The sequence below is a fragment of the Anabrus simplex genome, chromosome 3 (assembly GCF_040414725.1).
Source record: "Anabrus simplex isolate iqAnaSimp1 chromosome 3, ASM4041472v1, whole genome shotgun sequence".
Lineage (NCBI taxonomy): Eukaryota > Metazoa > Arthropoda > Insecta > Orthoptera > Tettigoniidae > Anabrus > Anabrus simplex.
The window spans coordinates 23,897,109-23,922,076 of NC_090267.1; the positions used below are offsets into that span (position 1 = coordinate 23,897,109).

At 40.4% G+C, this 24,968-nt stretch overlaps 13 non-coding genes across 13 annotated transcripts; 7 read left to right on the forward strand and 6 right to left on the reverse strand.

Moving 5' to 3' along the window:
* The first annotated feature begins 350 nt into the window (after nt 1-350).
* Nucleotides 351-468, forward strand: TRNAL-CAA (transfer RNA leucine (anticodon CAA)). Its single transcript has 2 exons — nt 351-388; nt 424-468. It is a non-coding gene; the product is annotated as a tRNA-Leu (tRNA).
* A 458-nt stretch (nt 469-926) lies between these two features.
* On the reverse strand, nt 927-998 carry TRNAW-CCA (transfer RNA tryptophan (anticodon CCA)). Its single transcript has one exon. It is a non-coding gene; the product is annotated as a tRNA-Trp (tRNA).
* Nucleotides 999-2,047: 1,049 nt separating this feature from the next.
* TRNAL-CAA (transfer RNA leucine (anticodon CAA)) lies at nt 2,048-2,165 on the forward strand. Its single transcript has 2 exons — nt 2,048-2,085; nt 2,121-2,165. It is a non-coding gene; the product is annotated as a tRNA-Leu (tRNA).
* Nucleotides 2,166-2,623: 458 nt separating this feature from the next.
* TRNAW-CCA (transfer RNA tryptophan (anticodon CCA)) lies at nt 2,624-2,695 on the reverse strand. Its single transcript has one exon. It is a non-coding gene; the product is annotated as a tRNA-Trp (tRNA).
* A 1,046-nt stretch (nt 2,696-3,741) lies between these two features.
* TRNAL-CAA (transfer RNA leucine (anticodon CAA)) lies at nt 3,742-3,859 on the forward strand. The gene is made up of 2 exons: nt 3,742-3,779; nt 3,815-3,859. It is a non-coding gene; the product is annotated as a tRNA-Leu (tRNA).
* A 459-nt stretch (nt 3,860-4,318) lies between these two features.
* TRNAW-CCA (transfer RNA tryptophan (anticodon CCA)) lies at nt 4,319-4,390 on the reverse strand. Its single transcript has one exon. It is a non-coding gene; the product is annotated as a tRNA-Trp (tRNA).
* Nucleotides 4,391-5,438: 1,048 nt separating this feature from the next.
* Nucleotides 5,439-5,556, forward strand: TRNAL-CAA (transfer RNA leucine (anticodon CAA)). The gene is made up of 2 exons: nt 5,439-5,476; nt 5,512-5,556. It is a non-coding gene; the product is annotated as a tRNA-Leu (tRNA).
* A 463-nt stretch (nt 5,557-6,019) lies between these two features.
* Nucleotides 6,020-6,091, reverse strand: TRNAW-CCA (transfer RNA tryptophan (anticodon CCA)). Its single transcript has one exon. It is a non-coding gene; the product is annotated as a tRNA-Trp (tRNA).
* A 1,020-nt stretch (nt 6,092-7,111) lies between these two features.
* On the forward strand, nt 7,112-7,229 carry TRNAL-CAA (transfer RNA leucine (anticodon CAA)). Its single transcript has 2 exons — nt 7,112-7,149; nt 7,185-7,229. It is a non-coding gene; the product is annotated as a tRNA-Leu (tRNA).
* Nucleotides 7,230-7,688: 459 nt separating this feature from the next.
* Nucleotides 7,689-7,760, reverse strand: TRNAW-CCA (transfer RNA tryptophan (anticodon CCA)). Its single transcript has one exon. It is a non-coding gene; the product is annotated as a tRNA-Trp (tRNA).
* Nucleotides 7,761-8,797: 1,037 nt separating this feature from the next.
* Nucleotides 8,798-8,915, forward strand: TRNAL-CAA (transfer RNA leucine (anticodon CAA)). The gene is made up of 2 exons: nt 8,798-8,835; nt 8,871-8,915. It is a non-coding gene; the product is annotated as a tRNA-Leu (tRNA).
* A 1,580-nt stretch (nt 8,916-10,495) lies between these two features.
* On the forward strand, nt 10,496-10,613 carry TRNAL-CAA (transfer RNA leucine (anticodon CAA)). The gene is made up of 2 exons: nt 10,496-10,533; nt 10,569-10,613. It is a non-coding gene; the product is annotated as a tRNA-Leu (tRNA).
* A 14,178-nt stretch (nt 10,614-24,791) lies between these two features.
* Nucleotides 24,792-24,863, reverse strand: TRNAW-CCA (transfer RNA tryptophan (anticodon CCA)). Its single transcript has one exon. It is a non-coding gene; the product is annotated as a tRNA-Trp (tRNA).
* Between the last annotated feature and the right edge of the window lie 105 nt (nt 24,864-24,968).

The window sequence follows — 24,968 nt, forward strand, 5'->3', positions numbered from 1 at the left end:
GGGATAGAGGGAAGGAAACGGTCGTGGCCTTAAGTTAGGTACCATGCCGGCATTTGCCTCGAGGAGAAGTGGGACAATCCTGGAAAACCACTTCCAGATGGCTGAGGTGGGAATCGAACCCACCTCTACTTAGTTGACCACCCGGGGCTGAGTGGACCCCGTTCCAGCCCTCGTAACACTTTTCAAATTTAGTAGCAGAGCCAGGAATCCAATCCGGGCTTCGGGGGTGGCTGCTAATCACACTATCCACTGCACCGCAGAGGAGGACCACTACAGTCACAAAAGCGAGTAAAGGAGACTCTGGATACTGAAGGTAAATTTATGGCCTCCCCCATTGTGCTGACGAGTGTGTCAGGATGGCCGAGCGGTCTAAGGCGCCAGACTCAAGGGAATACCTCGCCTGTACGACGCAGGTCAGAAGAATTCTGGTCCTCTCTGAGGGCGTGGGTTCGAATCCCACTCCTGACAAAATTTTTCCTTCATTGGTACTGGTCGATAGCTAAACTCTACATTTCCATATTAATCTGGGACTGGAAATACAACCTCTATTATATTGTCATCCGGTGTGTGATGTTAATAGGATTTGTTAGACACTGTTTACGTGTAAATAGTTGGGGGGAATGTGTAGGGGAATAGTCACTGTTCCCGCGAAGGTTTTGAGCAACAATACTAGACTAGCCGCACTAGTTCATTGAATTTCCTCCAAATGTGCGTAAATTACATTTGGAACGATGGCGCAGATCAGTTGCACTATGCATCTATATCTTTACAGAAAATACGCCACCATCTTCTCGGAAGAATAACTCATTTAGGATTGTAGAACAGGACTATTATTATATCATAGAATTCTCTCCCCTCCTTTAGCGTATATCTACTTTCAGAGATCTACGGATATGATACACCAATAAACACTTACAAAAGTTCCTTGACCCCGACGTGATTCGAACACGCAACCTTCTGATCTGGAGTCAGACGCGCTACCGTTGCGCCACGGAGTCACGGATGTTTCTCAACCGCCTACCAGGTATTAGACCTGGCACTCATAAAAACAAGCGTTTTATTATTAACAGTTCGGAGACACAACTGTTGTACCACGAAACGAAATAATAACAAGGAAACAACGGTTGCAGTGCCGCTCTGCCACCAATCAAGTGACGTTTCATTCTGTTCGCGACAGTAGCTTCCATGACACTGGACTTATCATCAATTCAAACGAGTTTTCTGGGCACAATACCAGAAATTTTACACCCCCACGGACCCAATACGCCGCTGTAATGTCCCCAGATCTTAAGCTGATCAGTATTGTTATCACTCGCTACTATTAACAACTTCAGAAGCAGCTTGAACTATATCTGCGGCTTCTTGGAAGTAATTCTTATCTGGAGCGTTGCCTGCGAGACACAAAAGGCCCGGAAATACAGCACTCTAAACTTATCCTCGAGATAATTCCGACAAACGCCGCTATAGTTCTCTTTACTATTCTGTCTATGCACTTTTTACTTTCTCATCTAATCTGCTTACACTCCAGGGTAGGTTATTCCCTCGGACTCAGCAAGCGCTCTCACCTCTACCACCTCAAGGGCAGTGTTCTGGAGCTTCAGACATTGGTTCGGAGGATTCAACTGGGGATGATGGTCAGTACCTCGCGCAGGCGTCCTCACCTGCTGTGTTGATGGGGGATTGGAAGATTAGAAGGGATAGAGGGAAGGAAACGGTCGTGGCCTTAATTTAGGTACCATGCCGGCATTTGCCTCGAGGAGAAGGGGGACAATCCTGGAAAACCACTTCCAGAGGGCTGAGGTGGGAATCGAACACACCTCTACTTAGTTGACCACCCGGGGCTGAGTTGACCCGGTTCCAGCCCTCGTAACACTTTTCAAATTTCGTAGCAGAGCCGGGAATCCAACCCGGGCCTCTGGGGATGGCTGCTAGTCACACTATCCACTGCACCGCAGAGCAGTACCACTACAGTCACAAAAGCGAGTAAAGGAGACTCTGGATACTGAAGGTAAATTTATGGCCTCCCCCATTGAGGTGACGGCTGTGTGTCAGGATGGCCGAGCGGTCTAAGGCGCCAGACTCAAGGGAATACCTCGCCTGTACGACGCAGGTCAGAAGAATTCTGGTCCTCTCTGAGGGCGTGGGTTCGAATCCCACTCCTGACAAAATTTTTCCTTCATTGGTACTGGTCGATAGCTAAACTCTACATTTCCATATTAATCTGGGACTGGAAATACAACCTCTATTATATTGTCATCCGGTGTGTGATGTTAATAGGATTTGTTAGACACTGTTTACGTGTAAATAGTTGGGGGGAATGTGTAGGGGAATAGACACTGTTCCCGCGAAGGTTTTGAGCAGGAATACTAGACTAGACGCACTAGTTCATTGAATTTCCTCCAAATGTGCGTAAATTACATTTGGAACGATGTCGAAGATCAGTTACACTATGCATCTACATCATTACAGAAAATACGCCACCATCTTCTCGGAAGAATAACTCATTTATGATTGTAGAACAGGACTATTACTATATCATAGAATTCTCTCCCCTCCTTTCGCGTATATCTGCTTTCAGAGATTTATGAATATGATACACCAATGAACACTTACAAAAGTTCCTTGACCCCGACGTGATTCGAACACGCAACCTTCTGATCTGGAGTCAGACGCGCTACCGTTGCGCCACGGAGTCACGGATGTTTCTCAACCGCCTACCAGGTATTAGACCTGGCACTCATAAAAACAAGCGTTTTATTATTAACAGTTCGGAGACACAACTGTTGTACCACGAAACGAAATAATTACAAGGAAACAACCGTTACAGTGCCGCTCTGCCACCCATCAAGTGACGTTTCATTCTGTTCGCGACAGTAGCTTCCATGACACTGGACTTATCATCAATTCAAACGTCTTTTCTGGGCACAATACCAGATATTTTAAATCCCCACGGACCCAATATGCCGCTGTAATGTCCCCAGATTTTAAGCTGATCAGTATTGTTATCACTCGCTACTATTAACAACTTCAGAAGCTGCTTGAACTATATCCGCGTCTTCCTGGAAGTGATACTTATCTGGAGCGTTGCCTACGAGATACACAAGGCCTGGATATACAGCACTCTATACTTGTCCTCGAAATACTTCCGACAAGCGCCGCTAGATTTCTCTTTACTATTCTGTCTATGCACTTTTTTCTTTCTCATCTAATCTGCTTACCCTCCAGGGTTGGTTTTTCCCTCGGACTCAGCAAGCGCTCTCACCTCTACCACCTCAAGGGCAGTGTTCTGGAGCTTCAGACAATTTGTCGGAGGATTCAACTGGGGAGGATGGTCAGTACCTCGCGCAGGCGTCCTCACCTGCTGTGTTGATGTGGGATTGGAAGATTAGAAGGGATAGAGGGAAGGAAACGGTCGTGACCTTAAGTTAGGTACCATGCCGGCATTTGCCTCGAGGAGAAGGGGGACAATCCTGGAAAACCACTTCCAGATGGCTGAGGTGGGAATCGAACACACCTCTACTTAGTTGACCACCCGGGGCTGAGTGGACCCCGTTCCAGCCCTCGTAACACTTTTCAAATTTAGTTGCAGAGCCAGGAATCCAACCCGGGCTTCGGGGGTGGCTGCTAATCACACTATCCACTGCACCGCAGAGGAGGACCACTACAGTCACAAAAGCGAGTAAAGGAGACTCTGGATACTGAAGGTAAATTTATGGCCTCCCCCATTGTGCTCACGAGTGTGTCAGGATGGCCGAGCGGTCTAAGGCGCCAGACTCAAGGGAATACCTCGCCTGTACGACGCAGGTCAGAAGAATTCTGGTCCTCTCTGAGGGCGTGGGTTCGAATCCCACTCCTGACAAAATTTTTCCTTCATTGGTACTGGTCGATAGCTAAACTCTACATTTCCATATTAATCTGGGACTGGAAATACAACCTCTATTATATTGTCATCCGGTGTGTGATGTTAATAGGATGTGTTAGACACTGTTTACGTGTAAATAGTAAGGGGGGAATGTGTAGGGGAATAGTCACTGTTCCCGCGAAGGTTTTGAGCAACAATACTAGACTAGCCGCACTAGTTCATTGAATTTCCTCCAAATGTGCGTAAATTACATTTGGAACGATGTCGCAGATCAGTTGCTCTATGCATCTATATCTTTACAGAAAATACGCCACCATCTTCTCGGAAGAATAACTCATTTAGGATTGTAGAACAGGACTATTATTATATCATAGAATTCTCTCCCCTCCTTTAGCGTATATCTACTTTCAGAGATCTACGGATATGATACACCAATAAACACTTACAAGAGTTCCTTGACCCCGACGTGATTCGAACACGCAACCTTCTGATCTGGAGTCTGACGCGCTACCGTTGCGCCGCGGAGTCAAGGATGTTTCTCAACCGCCTACCAGGTATTAGACCTGGCACTCATAGAAACAAGCGTTTTATTATTAACAGTTCGGAGACACAACTGTTGTACCACGAAACGAAATAATAACAAGGAAACAACGGTTGCAGTGCCGCTCTGCCACCAATCAAGTGACGTTTCATTCTGCTCGCGACAGTAGCTTCCATGACACTGGACTTATCATCAATTCAAACGAGTTTTCTGGGCACAATACCAGAAATTTTACACCCCCACGGACCCAATACGCCGCTGTAATGTCCCCAGATCTTAAGCTGATCAGTATTGTTATCACTCCCTACTATTAACAACTTCAGAAGCTGCTTGAACTATATCCGCGGCTACCTGGAAATGATTCTTATCTGGAGCGTTGCCTACGAGATACACAAGGCCTGGATATACAGCACTCTAAACTTGTTCTCGAAATACTTCCGACAAGCGCCGCTAGATTTCTCTTTACTATTCTGTCTATGCACTTTTTTCTTTCTCATCTAATCTGCTTACCCTCCAGGGTTGGTTTTTCTCCCGGACTCAGCAAGCGCTCTCACCTCTACCACCTCAAGGGCAGTGTTCTGGAGCTTCAGACATTGGTTCGGAGGATTCAACTGGGGATGATGGTCAGTACCTCGCGCAGGCGTCCTCACCTGCTGTGTTGATACGGGATTGGAAGATTAGAAGGGATAGAGGGAAGGAAACGGTCGTGGCCTTAAGTTAGGTACCATGCAGGCATTTGCCTCGAGGAGAAGGGGGACAATCCTGGAAAACCACTTCCAGATGGCTGAGGTGGGAATCGAACCCACCTGTACTTAGTTGACCACCCGGGGCTGAGTGGACCCCGTTCCAGCCCTCGTAACACTTTTCAAATTTAGTAGCAGAGCCAGGAATCCAACCCGGGCCTCGGAGGTGGCTGCTAATCACACTATCCACTGCACCGCAGAGGAGGACCACTACAGTCACAAAAGCGAGTAAAGGAGACTCTGGATACTGAAGGCAAATTTATGGCCTCGTCCATTGAGCAGACGGCTCCGTGTCAGGATGGCCGAGCGGTCTAAGCCGCCAGACTCAAGGGAATACCTTGGCTGTATGACGCAGGTCCGAAGAATTCTGGTCCTCTCTGAGGGCGTGGGTTCGAATCCCACTCCTGACAATGTTTTCCTTTTTTTGTACTGGTCGATAGCTAAACTTACATTTCCATATTAATCTGGGACTGGAAATACAGACTCTATTTTATTGTCATCTGGTGTGTGATGTTAATAGGATTTGTTAGACACTGTTTACGTGTAAATAGTAGGCCTAAGGGGGGAATGTGTAGGGGAATAGACACTGTTCCCGCAAAGGTTATGAGCAACAATACTAGACTAGACGCACTAGTTCATTGAATTTCCTCCAAATGTGCGTAAATTACATTTGGAACGATGCCGCAGATCAGTTACACTATGCATCTACATCTTTAGAGAAAACACGCCACCACCTTCTCGGAAGAATAACTCATTTAGGATTGTAGAACAGGACTATTATTATATCATAGAATTCTCTCCCCTCCTTTAGCGTATATCTACTTTCAGAGATCTACGGATATGATACACCAATAAACACTTACAAAAGTTCCTTGACCCCGACGTGATTCGAACACGCAACCTTCTGATCTGGAGTCAGTCGCGTTACCGTTGCGCCACAGAGTCACGGATATTTCTCGACCGTCTACCAGGTATTAGACCTGGTACTCATAAAAACAAGCGTTTTATTATTAACAGTTCGGAGACACAACTGTTGTACCACGAAACGAAATAATTACAAGGAAACAACCGTTGCAGTGCCGCTCTGCCACCCATCAAGTGACGTTTCATTCTGTTCGCGACAGTAGCTTCCATGACACTGGTCTTATCAATTCAAACGAGTTTTCTGGGCACAATACCAGAAATTTTACATCCCCACGGACCCAATACGCCGCTGTAATGTCCCCAGATTTTAAGCTGATCAGTATTGTTATCACTCGCTACTATTAACAACTTCAGAAGCAGCTTGAACTATATCCGCGGCTTCCTGGAAGTAATTCTTATCTGGAGCGTTGCCTACGAGATACAAAAGACCTGGTAATACAGCAATCTAAACTTGTTCTCGAGATAATTCCGACAAGCGCCGCTAGAGTTCTCTTTACTATTCTGTCTATGCACTTTTTTCTTTCTCATCTAATCTGCTTACCCCCCAGGGTTGGTTTTTCCCTCGGACTCAGCAAGCGCTCTCACCTCTACCACCTCAAGGGCAGTGTTCTGGAGCTTCAGACATTTTGTCGGAGTATTCAACTGGGGAGGATGGTCAGTACCTCGCGCAGGCGTCCTCACCTGCTGTGTTGATGTGGGATTGGAAGATTAGAAGGGATAGAGGGAAGAAACGGTCGTGGCCTTAAGTTAGGAGAAGTGGGAAAATCCTGGAAAACCACTTCCGGGATGGCTGAGGTCGGAATCGAACCCACCTCTAAGTAGTTGACCTCCCGGGGCTGAGTGGACCCCGTTCCAGCCTTCGTAACACTTTTCAAATTTAGTAGCGGAGCCAGGAATCCAACGCGGTCCTCGGGGGTGGCTGGTAATCACACTATCCACTGCACCGCAGAGCAGTACCACTACAGTCACAAAAGCGAGCAAAGGAGACTCTGGATACTGAAGGTAAATTTATGGCTTCCCCCATTGAGCAGACGGCTCTGTGTCAGGATTGTCGAGCGGTCTAAGGCGCCGGACTCAAGGGAATACCTCGCCTTTACGACGCAGGTCAGAAGAATTCTGGTCCTCTCTGAGGGCGTGGGTTCGAATCCCACTCCTGACAAAATTTTTCCTTCATTGGTACTGGTCGATAGCTAAACTCTATATTTCCATATTAATCTGGGACTGGAAATACAACCTCTATTATATTGTCATCCGGTGTGTGATGTTAATAGGATTTGTTAGACACTGTTTACGTGTGAATAGTAAGGGGGGAATGTGTAGGGGAATAGACACTGTTCCCGCGAAGGTTTTGAGCAACAATACTAGACTAGCCGCACTAGTTCATTGAATTTCCTCCAAATGTGCGTAAATTACATTTGGAACGATGTCGCAGATCAATTGCACTATGCATCTATATCTTTACAGAAAATACGCCACCATCTTCTCGGAAGAATAACTCATTTAGGATTGTAGAACAGGTCTATTGTTATATCATAGAATTCTCTCCCCTCCTTTATCGTATATCTACTTTCAGAGATCTACGGATATGATACACCAATAAACACTTACAAAAGTTCCTTGACCCCGACGTGATTCGAACACGCAACCTTCTGATCTGGAGTCAGACGCGCTTCCGTTGCGCCACGGAGTCACGGATGTTTATCAACCGTCTACGAGGTATTAGAGCTGGCACTCATAAAAACAAGCGTTTTATTATTAACAGTTCGGAGACACAACTGTTGTACCACGAAACGAAATAATTACAAGGAAACAACCGTTGCAGTGCCGCTCTGCGACCCATCAAGTACGTTTCATTCTGTTCGCGACTGTGGCTTCCATGACACTTGACTTATCATCAATTCAAACGTGTTTTCTGGGCACTATACCAGAAACTTACATCCCCAAGGACCCAATACGCCGCTGCAAGGTCCCCAGATTGTAAGCTGATCAGTATTGTTAACACTCGCTATTCATTGACAACTTCAGAAGCTGCTTGAACTATATCCCCGTCTTCCTGGAAGTGATACTTATCTGGAGTGTTGCCCACGAGATACACAACGCCTGGAAATACATCACTCTAAACTTGTCCTCGAGATACTTCCGACAAGCGCCACTAGAGTTCTCTTTACTATTCTGTCTATGCACTTTTTTTCTTTCTCATTTAATCTGCTTACACTCCAGGGTTGGTTTTTCCCTCGAACTCACCTCTACCGCCTCAAGGGCAGTGTTCTGGAGCTTCAGACATTGGGTAGTAGGATTCAACTGGGTAGGACGGTCAGTACCTCGCGCAGGCGTCCTCACCTGCTGTGTTGGTGGGGGATTGGAAGATTAGAAGGGATAGAGGGAAGGAAGCGGTCGTGGCCTTAAGTTAGGTACCATGCCGGCATTTGCCTGGAGGAGAAGTGGGAAAATCCTGAAAAACCACTTCCAGGATGGCTGAGGTGGGAATCGAACCCACCTGTACTTAGTTGACAACCCGGGGCTGAGTGGACCACGTTCCAGGCGTCGTAACACTTTTCAAATTTTCTAGCAGAGCCGGGAATACTACCCGGACCTCTGGGGGTGCCAGCTAATCACGCTATCAACTACACCGCAGAGGAGGACCACTAGAGTCACAAAAGCGAGTAAAGGAGACTCTGGATACTGAAGGTAAATTTATGGCCTCCTCCATTGAGCAGACGGCTCCGTGTCAGGATGGCCGAGCGGTCAAAGCCGCCAGACTCAAAGGAATACCTTGGCTTTATGTCGCAGGTACGAAGAATTCTGGTCCTCTCTGAGGGCGTGGGTTCGAATCCCACTCCTGACAATATTTTTCCTTTTCTGGTACTGGTCGATAGCTAAACTCTACATTTCCATATTAATCTGGGACTGGAAATACAACCTCTATTTTATTATCATCCGGTGTGTGATTTTAATAGAATTTGTTAGACACTGTTTTCGTGAAAATAGTAAGGGGGGAATGTGTAGGCGAATAGACACTGTTCCCGCGAAGGTTTTGAGCAACAATACTAGACTAGACGCACTAGTTCATTCATTTTCCCCCATATGTGCGTAAATTACATTTGGAACGATGTCGCAGATCAGTTACACTATGCATCTACATCTTTACAGAAAATACGCCACCATCTTCTCGGAAGAATAACTCATTTAGGATTGTAGAACAGGACTATTATTATATCATAGAATTCTCTGCCCTCCTTTATCGTATATCTACTTTCAGAGATCTACGGATATGATACACCAATAAACACTTACAAAATTTCCTTGATCCAGACGTGATTCGAACACGCAACCTTCTGATCTGGAGTCAGACGCGCTACCGTTGCGCCCGGAGTCACGTACGTTTTTCAACCGTATACCCGGTATTAGACCTGGCACTCATAAAAACAAGCGTTTTATTATTAACAGTTCGGAGACACAACTGTTGTACCACGAAACGAAATAATTACAAGGAAACAACCGTTGCAGTGCCGCTCTGCCACCCATCAAGTGACGTTTCATTCTCTTCGCGACAGTAGCTTCCATGACACTGGACTTATCATCCATTCAAACGTGTTTTCTGGGCACAATACCAGAAATTTACATCCCCAATGACCCAATACGCCGCTGTAATGTCCCCAGATTTTAAGCTGATCAGTGTTGTTAACACTCGCTATTATTAAGAACTTCAGAAGCTGCTAGAACTATATCTGCGTCTTCCTGGAAGTGATACTTATCTGGAGCGTTGCCCACGAGACACACAACGCCTGGAAATACAACACTCTAAACTTGTCCTCGAGATACTTCCGACAAGCGCCACTAGAGTTCTCTTTACTATTCTGTCTATGCACTTTTTTTCTTTCTCATTTAATCTGCTTACACTCCAGGGTTGGTTTTTCCCTCGAACTCATCAAACGCTCTCACCTCTACCGCCTCAAGGGCAGTGTTCTGGAGCTTCAGACATTGGGTAGTAGGATTCAACTGGGTAGGACGGTCAGTACTTCGCGCAGGCGTCCTCACCTGCTGTGTTGGTGGGGGATTGGAAGATTAGGAGGGATAGAGGGAAGGAAGCGGTCGTGGCCTTAAGTTAGGTACCATGCCGGCATTTGCCTGGAGGAGAAGTGGGAAAATCCTGGAAAACCACTTCCAGGATGGCTGAGGTGGGAATCGAACCCACCTGTACTTAGTTGACAACCCGGGGCTGAGTGGACCACGTTCCAGGCGTCGTAACACTTTTCAAATTTTCTAGCAGAGCCGGGAATACTACCCGGACCTCTGGGGGTGCCAGCTAATCACACTATCAACTACACCGCAGAGGAGGACCACTAGAGTCACAAAAGCGAGTAAAGGAGACTCTGGATACTGAAGGTAAATTTATGGCCTCCTCCATTGAGCAGACGGCTCCGTGTCAGGATGGCCGAGCGGTCTAAGGCGCCAGACTCAAGGGAATACCTTGCCTGTACGACGCAGGTCCGAAGAATTCTGGTCCTCTCTGAGGGCGTGGGTTCGAATCCCACTCCTGACAAAATTTTTCCTTCATTTGTACTGGTCGATAGCTAAACTCTACATTTCCATATTAATCTGGGACTGGAAATACATCCTCTATTATATTGTCATCCGGTGTGTGATGTTAATAGGATTTGTTAGACACTGTTTACGTGTAAATGGTAAGGGGTGAATGTGTAGGGGAATAGACACTGTTCCCGCGAAAGTTTTGAGCAACTATACTAGACTAGCCGCACTAGTTCATTGAATTTCCTCCAAATGTGCGTAAATTACATTTGGAACGATGTCGCAGATCAGTTGCACTTTGCATCTATATCTTTACAGAAAATACGCCACCATCTTCTCGGAAGAATAACTCATTTAGGATTGTAGAACAGGACTATTATCTATATATATATAAAGTAGCTTGTCCTGACTGACTGATTCATCATCGCCGAGCTTAAACTACTGGACATAAAGAGATGAAATTTTGGGGATATATTCATACTATGACGTAGGTGCTCGCTAAGAGAGGATTTTTGGATATTCCTTCTCTAAGGGGGTGAAAACGGGGGTGAAATTTTAAAATGAGTTGCTCTATATCTCAAAACTTTAAAAGTTTACAGATGTAAAAATTGGTATTTAGAATCTTCTTTAAAAATAAGGAAACACGTATTTTTTTGTTTTCAGAAAATCCCAATATGAGGGGTGAAAAACGGTGAAAATGGGGAAAAATGGGTTGAATGCCTTTAATCAGGATTCCGGTACCTATATCTCAGAAACTGAAGATATTACAGACCTGAAAATTGGTACTTTTGACCACTTTTAAAAATAAAGAAACACGTATTTTTTTGTTTTTGGAAAATCCAATTAATGGGAGGGTGAAAAGGGGGTGAATTTTTAAAATGAGTGAATCTATATCTCCAAACCTTTAAAGTTTGCAGATGTAAAAATTGGTATTTGGAACCTTCATTAAAAATAAAGGAACACGTATTTTTTTGTTTTCGGAAAATCGCAATAGGTGGAGTGAAAAGGGGCTAAAAAGTGGTTGAATGCCTTTAATGAGGCTACTTATATATCAGAAACTGAAGATATTACAGACCTGAAAATTGGTGTTTGGGATCTCCGTTAAAAATAAAGAAACACGTATTTTTTCGTTTCTGGAAAATCCAATTTACGGGGGGGGGGGTCAAAAGGGAGTAATATTTTAAAATGAGTGTATCTATCTCAAAATGTTTAAAGGTTATATATGTGAAAATTGGTATTTAGAATCTCCTTTAAAAATAAATAAACACACGTATTTTTTCGTTTTTGGAAAATCCAAATATTGGGGGGTAAAAGGGGGGAGGGTAATTTTTTTAAAATGAGTGTGTATACATCTTAAAACTTTAAAATTTACAGATGTAAAAATTGGTAGTTAGAATGTCCTCTAAAAATAAAGGAAAACGTATTTTTGGTTTCCTGTAAATCCCAATAGGAGGGGTGTAAAAGGGTGAAAAATGGGTTGAATGCCTTTAATGAGGATACATATATCTCAGAAACGAAAGATATTACAGAACTGAAAATTTGTATATGGGATCTCCTTTAAAAATAAAGAAACACGTATTTTTTAGTTTTGGAAAATCCAATTAATGGCGGTTAAATAGGAGTGACAAATTGGGTGAATTTTTGAAAGACTATATCTACAGAATATATTGGAAACGTAAAATGTTACAGACGTAAAAGTGGGTGTTTGTAATCTCCTGTAAATCTAAAGAAACATAGGTGATTTGTGTTTGGAAACTCCACTTAAGGGGAACTCAAAAGGGGTGAAATTTTAAAATGAGAATTTTTACAGTTTATCTCAAAAAACTTAACATGTTACAGAAGTGAAAAATGGTGTTTTTTATCTCTATTAAACATAAAGAAACGTGTATTTTTAGCTTTCGGAAATACCACTTGGGTGGGTGTGGGTAAAAGTAACTGAAAATGGTGTTGAATTCTTTTAATTAGGCTACTGATATCTCAAAAATGAAGATGTTACAGACGTGAAATTTGATATTTGCAATCTGCTTTAAAAATAAAGAAACACGTATTCTCGGAAAATCCAATGAAGGGGGGGGGGTGAAAGAATTGAAAAATTAATTGAATGAGAATACATACATCTAATAAAAACTAAAATTGTTACAGACGTGAAAATTCGTATTTGGATCTCCTTTAAAAAAAAAGAAAAACGCGTTTTGGGGGGAAACCATCTTGGAGGGCGGGAGTGTAAAGGAGTTGAATTCCTTTCATGAGGACACATAAATCAAAAACTGAAGAAGTTAGAGTCGTGAAAATTGGTATTTAGAAGATCCTTTACTATTAAAGAAACAAGTATTTTTTGCGGGAAAATTCACTTAGGGGGGGGGGGGGGAGTAGTGTGAAATGAAGTTAAAAAAGTAAATTATTTTTATGGGGATGCTTATATCTCAAAACTGAAGGTAATAGACGTGAACATTGGTGTTTGAAATCTTCTTTAAACATAAGAAACAAGCCTTCTTTTAATTTTTTTGGGGCGGGGGGGTGCCGGTAAATAAACTTAACGGCGGTGGGGTGTAGAAGGAGGTGAGACCAATTGATTTTACTGTTCTTAATGTACTTATAAGGATCCTCGGCAGCGCGCCGGCCTCTCACAGCTGGGTTCCGTGGTTCAAATCCCGTTCACTCCATGTGACATTCGTGCTGGACAAAACGGAGGCGGGACAGATTTTTCTCCGGATACTCCGGTTTTCCTGTCATCATCCATTCCAGCAACACATAATAATAATAATAATAATAATAATAATAATAATAATAATAATAATAATAATAATGTTCCGGACCGTCGTCAAATGTGCGGACCGCGCTGGAAACGGCTCCTGGACGGGTAATGACTAAGAATGCAGTCCGACCGCGGGTTCAGTGCCTTCTAGGAACCCAATATGACACCACGCCGGATCTCCTGAAGGATTTTATCCATATTAAAAATGATTATAGGAAAAGATGACAAAGATTTACGGACCCAACTGACCGGGAGGAATACCTGAGCCTAGCCCGGAAAGTACGAAATCGATTGCTGGAAAAGAAGATTGAAAAATGGGAGGAAACAGCCGTAATCTAATAGAAAACGAGTCAGATCGGGAATTTTGGTGGGTTCTCGCAGAAAACGAGTCAGACCGCGAATTTCGGCGGATTATATATCAAAAACAATAAGCATTCAATTATAAATTTCAGTATAATACCGTAGCGAAGCACGGGTATCTTGCTAGTCTATATATATAAAATAACTTGTCCTGACTGACTGACTGACTGACTGACTGATTCATCATCGCCGAGCCAAAACTACTGGACATAAAGAGATGAAATTTTGGGGATATATTCATATTAAGAGGTAGGTGCTCGCTAAGAGAGGATTTTTGGATATTCCTTCGCTAAGGGGGTGAAAACGGGGGTGAAATTTTAAAATGACTTGCTCTATATCTCAAAACTTTAAAAGTTTACAGATGTAAAAATTGGTATTTAGAATCTTCTTTAAAAATAAGGAAACACGTATTTTTTGGTTTTCAGAAAATCCCAATAGGAGGGGTGAAAAAGGGTGAAAATTGGGAAAAATGGGTTGAATGCCTTTAATCAGGATACATATATCTCAGAAACGAAAGATATTACAGAACTGAAAATTTGTATATGGGATCTCCTTTAAAAATAAAGAAACACGTATTTTTTCGTTTTGGAAAATCCAATTAATGGCGGTTAAACAGGAGTGACAAATTGGGTGAATTTTTGAAAGACTATATCTACAGAATATCTTGGAAACGTAAAATGTTACAGACGTAAAAAGTGGGTGTTTGTAATCTCCTGTAAATCTAAAGAAACATAGGTGATTTGTGTTTGGAAACTCCACTTAAGGGGAACTCAAAAGGGGTGAAATTTTAAAATGAGAATTTTTACAGTTTATCTCAAAAAACTTAACATGTTACAGAAGTGAAAAATGGTATTTTTTATCTCTATTAAACATAAAGAAACGTGTATTTTTAGCTTTCGGAAATACCACCTGGGTGGAGGGGGGGGATAAAGTGACTGAAAATGGTGTTGAGTTCTTTTAATTAGGCTACTGATATCTCAAAAATGAAGATGTTACAGACGTGAAATTTGATATTTGCAATCTGCTTTAAAAATAAAGAAACACGTATTCTCGGAAAATCCAATGAAGGGGGGGGGGGGGTGAAAGAATAGAAAAATTAATTGAATTAATTGAATGAGAATACATACATCTAATAAAAACTAAAGTTGTTACAGACGTGAAAATTCGTATTTGGATCTGCTTTAAGAACAAAGAAAAACGCGTTTTGGGGGGAAACCATCTTGGAGGGCGGGAGTGTAAAGGAGTTGAATTCCTTTCATGAGGACACATAAAACAAAAACTGAAGAAGTTAGAGTCGTGATAATTGGAATTTAGAAGATCCTTTACTATTAAAGAAACAAGTATTTTTTGCAGGAAAATTCACTTAGGGGGGGGGGGGGAATAGTGTGAAATGAAGTGAAGAAAGTAAATAATTTTTATGGGGATACTTATATCTCAAAACTGAAGGTAATAGACGTGAACATTGGTGTTTGAAATCTTCTTTAAACATAAGAAACAAGCCTTCTTCTAATTTTTTTTTTTTGGGGGGGGGGGTTGCCGGTAAATAAACTTAACGGCGGTGGGGTGTAGAAGGAGGTGAGACCAATTGATTTTACTGTTCTTAATGTACTTATAAGGATCCTCGGCAGCACGCCGGCCTCTCACAGCTGGGTTCCGTGGTTCAAATCCCGTTCACTCCATGTGACATTCGTGCTGGACAAAACGGAGGCGGGACAGGTTTTTCTCCGGATACTCCGGGTTTCCTGTCATCATCCATTCCAGCAACACGTAATAATAATAATAATAATAATAATAATAATAATAATAATAATAATAATAATAATAATAATAATAATAATAATAATAATAATGTTCCGGACCGTCGTCAAATGTGCGGACAGCGCTGGAAACGGCTCCTGGACGGGTAATGACTAAGAATGCAGTCCGGCCGCGGGTTCAGTGCCTTCTAGGCACCCAATATGACACCACGCCGGATCTCCTGAAGGATTTTATCCATATTAAAAATGATTATAGGAAAAGATGGCAAAGATTTACGGACCCAACTGACCGGGAGGAATACCTGAGCCTAGCCCGGGAAGTACGAAATCGATTGCTGGAAAAGAAGATTGAAAAATGGGAGGAAACATGACGTAACCTAATAGAAAACGAGTCAGATCGGGAATTTTGGTGGGTTCTCGCAGAAAACGAGTCAGACCGCGAATTTCGGCGGATTATATATCTAAAACAATAAGCATTCAATTATAAATTTCAGTATAATACCGTAGCGAAGCACGGGTATCTTGCTAGTCTATATATATAAAATAACTTGTCCTGACTGACTGACTGACTGACTGACTGATTCATCATCGCCGAGCCAAAACTACTGGACATAAAGAGATGAAATTTTGGGGATATATTCATATTAAGAGGTAGGTGCTCGCTAAGAGAGGATTTTTGGATATTCCTTCGCTAAGGGGGTGAAAACGGGGGTGAAATTTTAAAATGACTTGCTCTATATCTCAAAACTTTAAAAGTTTACAGATGTAAAAATTGGTATTTAGAATCTTCTTTAAAAATAAGGAAACACGTATTTTTTGGTTTTCAGAAAATCCCAATAGGAGGGGTGAAAAAGGGTGAAAATGGGGAAAAATGGGTTGAATGCCTTTAATCAGGATACCGGTACCTATATCTCAGAAACTGAAGATATTACAGACCTGAAAATTGGTACTTTTGTTCTCTTTTAAAAATAAAGAAACACGTATTTTTTTGTTTTTAGAAAATCCAATTAATGGGAGGGTGAAAAGGGGGTGAATTTTTAAAATGAGTGAATCTATATCTCCAAACTTTTAAAGTTTGCAGATGTAAAAATTGGTACTTAGAACCTTCATTAAAAATAAAGGAACACGTTTTTTTTTGTTTTCGGAAAATCGCAATAGGAGGAGTGAAAAGGGGCTAAAAAGTGGTTGAATGCCTTTAATGAGGCTACTTATATATCAGAAACTGAAGATATTACAGACCTAAAAATTGGTGTTTGGGATCTCCGTTAAAAATAAAGAAACACGTATTTTTTTGTTTCTGGAAAATCCAATTTGGGGGGTGAAAAGGGAGTAATATTTTAAAATGAGTGTATCTATCTCAAAATTTTTAAAGGTTATATATGTGAAAATTGGTATTTAGAATCTCCTTTAAAAACAAATAAACACACGTATTTTTTCGTTTTTGGAAAATCCAAATATTGGGGGGTAAAAGGGGGGAGGGTAATTTTTTTAAAATGAGAGTGTATACATCTTAAAACTTTAAAATTTACAGATGTAAACATTGGTAGTTAGAATCTCCTCTAAAAATAAAGGAAAACGTATTTTTTGTTTCCTCTAAATCCCAATAGAAGGGGTGTAAAAGGTTGAAAAATGGGTTGAATGCCTTTAATGAGGATACATATATCTCAGAAACGAAAGATATTACAGAACTGAAAATTTGTATATGGGATCTCCTTTAAAAATAAAGAAACACGTATTTTTTCGTTTTGGAAAATCCAATTAATGGCGGTTAAACAGGAGTGACAAATTGGGTGAATTTTTGAAAGACTATATCTACAGAATATCTTGGAAACGTAAAATGTTACAGACGTAAAAAGTGGGTGTTTGTAATCTCCTGTAAATCTAAAGAAACATAGGTGATTTGTGTTTGGAAACTCCACTTAAGGGGAACTCAAAAGGGGTGAAATTTTAAAATGAGAATTTTTACAGTTTATCTCAAAAAACTTAACATGTTACAGAAGTGAAAAATGGTATTTTTTATCTCTATTAAACATAAAGAAACGTGTATTTTTAGCTTTCGGAAATACCACCTGGGTGGAGGGGGGGGGATAAAGTGACTGAAAATGGTGTTGAGTTCTTTTAATTAGGCTACTGATATCTCAAAAATGAAGATGTTACAGACGTGAAATTTGATATTTGCAATCTGCTTTAAAAATAAAGAAACACGTATTCTCGGAAAATCCAATGAAGGGGGGGGGGGTGAAAGAATAGAAAAATTAATTGAATTAATTGAATGAGAATACATACATCTAATAAAAACTAAAGTTGTTACAGACGTGAAAATTCGTATTTGGATCTGCTTTAAGAACAAAGAGAAACGCGTTTTGGGGGGAAACCATCTTGGAGGGCGGGAGTGTAAAGGAGTTGAATTCCTTTCATGAGGACACATAAAACAAAAACTGAAGAAGTTAGAGTCGTGATAATTGGAATTTAGAAGATCCTTTACTATTAAAGAAACAAGTAATTTTTGCAGGAAAATTCACTTGGGGGGGGGGGGAATAGTGTGAAATGAAGTGAAGAAAGTAAATAATTTTTATGGGGATACTTATATCTCAAAACTGAAGGTAATAGACGTGAACATTGGTGTTTGAAATCTTCTTTAAACATAAGAAACAAGCCTTCTTCTAATTTTTTTTTTGGGGGGGGGGTTGCCGGTAAATAAACTTAACGGCGGTGGGGTGTAGAAGGAGGTGAGACCAATTGATTTTACTGTTCTTAATGTACTTATAAGGATCCTCGGCAGCACGCCGGCCTCTCACAGCTGGGTTCCGTGGTTCAAATCCCGTTCACTCCATGTGACATTCGTGCTGGACAAAACGGAGGCGGGACAGGTTTTTCTCCGGATACTCCGGGTTTCCTGTCATCATCCATTCCAGCAACACGTAATAATAATAATAATAATAAGAATAATAATAATAATAATAATAATAATAATAATAATAATAATAATGTTCCGGACCGTCGTCAAATGTGCGGACAGCGCTGGAAACGGCTCCTGGACGGGTAATGACTAAGAATGCAGTCCGGCCGCGGGTTCAGTGCCTTCTAGGCACCCAATATGACACCACGCCGGATCTCCTGAAGGATTTTATCCATATTAAAAATGATTATAGGAAAAGATGGCAAAGATTTACGGACCCAACTGACCGGGAGGAATACCTGAGCCTAGCCCGGGAAGTACGAAATCGATTGCTGGAAAAGAAGATTGAAAAATGGGAGGAAACATGACGTAACCTAATAGAAAACGAGTCAGATCGGGAATTTTGGTGGGTTCTCGCAGAAAACGAGTCAGACCGCGAATTTCGGCGGATTATATATCTAAAACAATAAGCATTCAATTATAAATTTCAGTATAATACCGTAGCGAAGCACGGGTATCTTGCTAGTCTATATATATAAAATAACTTGTCCTGACTGACTGACTGACTGACTGACTGATTCATCATCGCCGAGCCAAAACTACTGGACATAAAGAGATGAAATTTTGGGGATATATTCATATTAAGAGGTAGGTGCTCGCTAAGAGAGGATTTTTGGATATTCCTTCGCTAAGGGGGTGAAAACGGGGGTGAAATTTTAAAATGACTTGCTCTATATCTCAAAACTTTAAAAGTTTACAGATGTAAAAATTGGTATTTAGAATCTTCTTTAAAAATAAGGAAACACGTATTTTTTGGTTTTCAGAAAATCCCAATAGGAGGGGTGAAAAAGGGTGAAAATGGGGAAAAATGGGTTGAATGCCTTTAATCAGGATACCGGTACCTATATCTCAGAAAATGAAGATATTACAGACCTGAAAATTGGTACTTTTGATCTCTTTTAAAAATAAAGAAACACGTATTTTTTTGTTTTTAGAAAATCCAATTAATGGGAGGGTGAAAAGGGGGTGAATTTTTAAAATGAGTGAATCTATATCTCCAAACTTTTAAAGTTTGCAGATGTAAAAATTGGTACTTAGAACCTTCATTAAAAATAAAGGAACACGTATTTTTTTGTTTTCGGAAAATCGCAATAGGAGGAGTGAAAAGGGGCTAAAAAGTGGTTGAATGCCTTTAATGAGGCTACTTATATATCAGAAACTGAAGATATTACAGACCTAAAAATTGGTGTTTGGGATCTCCGTTAAAAATAAAGAAACACGTATTTTTTTGTTTCTGGAAAATCCAATTTGGGGGGTGAAAAGGGAGTAATATTTTAAAATGAGTGTATCTATCTCAAAATTTTTAAAGGTTATATATGTGAAAATTGGTATTTAGAATCTCCTTTAAAAACAAATAAACACACGTATTTTTTCGTTTTTGGAAAATCCAAATATTGGGGGGTAAAAGGGGGGAGGGTAATTTTTTTAAAATGAGAGTGTATACATCTTAAAACTTTAAAATTTACAGATGTAAACATTGGTAGTTAGAATCTCCTCTAAAAATAAAGGAAAACGTATTTTTTGTTTCCTCTAAATCCCAATAGAAGGGGTGTAAAAGGGTGAAAAATGGGTTGAATGCCTTTAATGAGGATACATATATCTCAGAAACGAAAGATATTACAGAACTGAAAATTTGTATATGGGATCTCCTTTAAAAATAAAGAAACACGTATTTTTTCGTTTTGGAAAATCCAATTAATGGCGGTTAAACAGGAGTGACAAATTGGGTGAATTTTTGAAAGACTATATCTACAGAATATCTTGGAAACGTAAAATGTTACAGACGTAAAAAGTGGGTGTTTGTAATCTCCTGTAAATCTAAAGAAACATAGGTGATTTGTGTTTGGAAACTCCACTTAAGGGGAACTCAAAAGGGGTGAAATTTTAAAATGAGAATTTTTACAGTTTATCTCAAAAAACTTAACATGTTACAAAAGTGAAAAATGGTATTTTTTATCTCTATTAAACATAAAGAAACGTGTATTTTTAGCTTTCGGAAATACCACCTGGGTGGAGGGGGGGGGGATAAAGTGACTGAAAATGGTGTTGAGTTCTTTTAATTAGGCTACTGATATCTCAAAAATGAAGATGTTACAGACGTGAAATTTGATATTTGCAATCTGCTTTAAAAATAAAGAAACACGTATTCTCGGAAAATCCAATGAAGGGGGGGGGGGGGTGAAAGAATAGAAAAATTAATTGAATTAATTGAATGAGAATACATACATCTAATAAAAACTAAAGTTGTTACAGACGTGAAAATTCGTATTTGGATCTGCTTTAAGAACAAAGAAAAACGCGTTTTGGGGGGAAACCATCTTGGAGGGCGGGAGTGTAAAGGAGTTGAATTCCTTTCATGAGGACACATAAAACAAAAACTGAAGAAGTTAGAGTCGTGATAATTGGAATTTAGAAGATCCTTTACTATTAAAGAAACAAGTATTTTTTGCAGGAAAATTCACTTGGGGGGGGGGAATAGTGTGAAATGAAGTGAAGAAAGTAAATAATTTTTATGGGGATACTTATATCTCAAAACTGAAGGTAATAGACGTGAACATTGGTGTTTGAAATCTTCTTTAAACATAAGAAACAAGCCTTCTTCTAATTTTTTTTTTGGGGGGGGGGGTTGCCGGTAAATAAACTTAACGGCGGTGGGGTGTAGAAGGAGGTGAGACCAATTGATTTTACTGTTCTTAATGTACTTATAAGGATCCTCGGCAGCGCGCCGGCCTCTCACAGCTGGGTTCCGTGGTTCAAATCCCGTTCATTCCATGTGACATTCGTGCTGGACAAAACGGAGGCGGGACAGGTTTTTCTCCGGATACTCCGGGTTTCCTGTCATCATCCATTCCAGCAACACATAATAATAATAATAATAATAATAATAATAATAATAATAATAATAATAATAATAATAATAATAATAATGTTCCGGACCGTCGTCAAATGTGCGGACAGCGCTGGAAACGGCTCCTGGACGGGTAATGACTAAGAATGCAGTCCGGCCGCGGGTTCAGTGCCTTCTAGGCACCCAATATGACACCACGCCGGATCTCCTGAAGGATTTTATCCATATTAAAAATGATTATAGGAAAAGATGGCAAAGATTTACGGACCCAACTGACCGGGAGGAATACCTGAGCCTAGCCCGGGAAGTACGAAATCGATTGCTGGAAAAGAAGATTGAAAAATGGGAGGAAACATGACGTAACCTAATAGAAAACGAGTCAGATCGGGAATTTTGGTGGGTTCTCGCAGAAAACGAGTCAGACCGCGAATTTCGGCGGATTATATATCTAAAACAATAAGCATTCAATTATAAATTTCAGTATAATACCGTAGCGAAGCACGGGTATCTTGCTAGTCTATATATATAAAATAACTTGTCCTGACTGACTGACTGACTGACTGACTGATTCATCATCGCCGAGCCAAAACTACTGGACATAAAGAGATGAAATTTTGGGGATATATTCATATTAAGAGGTAGGTGCTCGCTAAGAGAGGATTTTTGGATATTCCTTCGCTAAGGGGGTGAAAACGGGGGTGAAATTTTAAAATGACTTGCTCTATATCTCAAAACTTTAAAAGTTTACAGATGTAAAAATTGGTATTTAGAATCTTCTTTAAAAATAAGGAAACACGTATTTTTTGGTTTTCAGAAAATCCCAATAGGAGGGGTGAAAAAGGGTGAAAATGGGGAAAAATGGGTTGAATGCCTTTAATCAGGATACCGGTACCTATATCTCAGAAACTGAAGATATTACAGACCTGAAAATTGGTACTTTTGTTCTCTTTTAAAAATAAAGAAACACGTATTTTTTTGTTTTTAGAAAATCCAATTAATGGGAGGGTGAAAAGGGGGTGAATTTTTAAAATGAGTGAATCTATATCTCCAAACTTTTAAAGTTTGCAGATGTAAAAATTGGTACTTAGAACCTTCATTAAAAATAAAGGAACACGTATTTTTTTGTTTTCGGAAAATCGCAATAGGAGGAGTGAAAAGGGGCTAAAAAGTGGTTGAATGTCTTTAATGAGGCTACTTATATATCAGAAACTGAAGATATTACAGACCTAAAAATTGGTGTTTGGGATCTCCGTTAAAAATAAAGAAACACGTATTTTTTTGTTTCTGGAAAATCCAATTTGGGGGGTGAAAAGGGAGTAATATTTTAAAATGAGTGTATCTACCTCAAAATTTTTAAAGGTTATATATGTGAAAATTGGTATTTAGAATCTCCTTTAAAAACAAATAAACACACGTATTTTTTCGTTTTTGGAAAATCCAAATATTGGGGGGTAAAAGGGGGGAGGGTAATTTTTTTAAAATGAGAGTGTATACATCTTAAAACTTTAAAATTTACAGATGTAAACATTGGTAGTTAGAATCTCCTCTAAAAATAAAGGAAAACGTATTTTTTGTTTCCTCTAAATCCCAATAGAAGGGGTGTAAAAGGGTGAAAAATGGGTTGAATGCCTTTAATGAGGATACATATATCTCAGAAACGAAAGATATTACAGAACTGAAAATTTGTATATGGGATCTCCTTTAAAAATAAAGAAACACGTATTTTTTCGTTTTGGAAAATCCAATTAATGGCGGTTAAACAGGAGTGACAAATTGGGTGAATTTTTGAAAGACTATATCTACAGAATATCTTGGAAACGTAAAATGTTACAGACGTAAAAAGTGGGTGTTTGTAATCTCCTGTAAATCTAAAGAAACATAGGTGATTTGTGTTTGGAAACTCCACTTAAGGGGAACTCAAAAGGGGTGAAATTTTAAAATGAGAATTTTTACAGTTTATCTAAAAAAACTTAACATGTTACAGAAGTGAAAAATGGTATTTTTTATCTCTATTAAACATAAAGAAACGTGTATTTTTAGCTGTCGGAAATACCACCTGGGTGGAGGGGGGGGGATAAAGTGACTGAAAATGGTGTTGAGTTCTTTTAATTAGGCTACTGATATCTCAAAAATGAAGATGTTACAGACGTGAAATTTGATATTTGCAATCTGCTTTAAAAATAAAGAAACACGTATTCTTGGAAAATCCAATGAAGGGGGGGGGGGGGGTGAAAGAATAGAAAAATTAATTGAATTAATTGAATGAGAATACATACATCTAATAAAAACTAAAGTTGTTACAGAGGTGAAAATTCGTATTTGGATCTGCTTTAAGAACAAAGAAAAACGCGTTTTGGGGGGAAACCATCTTGGAGGGCGGGAGTGTAAAGGAGTTGAATTCCTTTCATGAGGACACATAAAACAAAAACTGAAGAAGTTAGAGTCGTGATAATTGGAAATTAGAAGATCCTTTACTATTAAAGAAACAAGTATTTTTTGCAGGAAAATTCACTTAGGGGGGGGGGGGGGGGAATAGTGTGAAATGAAGTGAAGAAAGTAAATAATTTTTATGGGGATACTTATATCTCAAAACTGAAGGTAATAGACGTGAACATTGGTGTTTGAAATCTTCTTTAAACATAAGAAACAAGCCTTCTTCTAATTTTTTTTTTGGGGGGGGGTTGCCGGTAAATAAACTTAACGGCGGTGGGGTGTAGAAGGAGGTGAGACCAATTGATTTTACTGTTCTTAATGTACTTATAAGGATCCTCGGCAGCGCGCCGGCCTCTCACAGCTGGGTTCCGTGGTTCAAATCCCGTTCACTCCATGTGACATTCGTGCTGGACAAAACGGAGGCGGGACAGGTTTTTCTCCGGATACTCCGGGTTTCCTGTCATCATCCATTCCAGCAACACATAATAATAATAATAATAATAATAATAATAATAATAATAATAATAATAATAATAATAATAATAATAATGTTCCGGACCGTCGTCAAATGTGCGGACAGCGCTGGAAACGGCTCCTGGACGGGTAATGACTAAGAATGCAGTCCGGCCGCGGGTTCAGTGCCTTCTAGGCACCCAATATGACACCACGCCGGATCTCCTGAAGGATTTTATCCATATTAAAAATGATTATAGGAAAAGATGGCAAAGATTTACGGACCCAACTGACCGGGAGGAATACCTGAGCCTAGCCCGGGAAGTACGAAATCGATTGCTGGAAAAGAAGATTGAAAAATGGGAGGAAACATGACGTAACCTAATAGAAAACGAGTCAGATCGGGAATTTTGGTGGGTTCTCGCAGAAAACGAGTCAGACCGCGAATTTCGGCGGATTATATATCTAAAACAATAAGCATTCAATTATAAATTTCAGTATAATACCGTAGCGAAGCACGGGTATCTTGCTAGTTATATCATAGAATTCTCTCCCCTCCTTTAGCGTATATCTACTTTCAGAGATCTGCGGATATGACACACCAATAAACACTTACAAAAGTTCCTTGACCCCGACGTGATTCGAACACGCATCCTTCTGATCTGGAGTCAGACGCGCTACCGTTGCGCCACGGAGTCACGGACGTTTCTCAACCGTCTACGAGGTATTAGAGCTGGCACTCATAAAAACAAGCGTTTTATTATTAACAGTTCGGAAACGCAACTGTTGTACCACGAAACGAA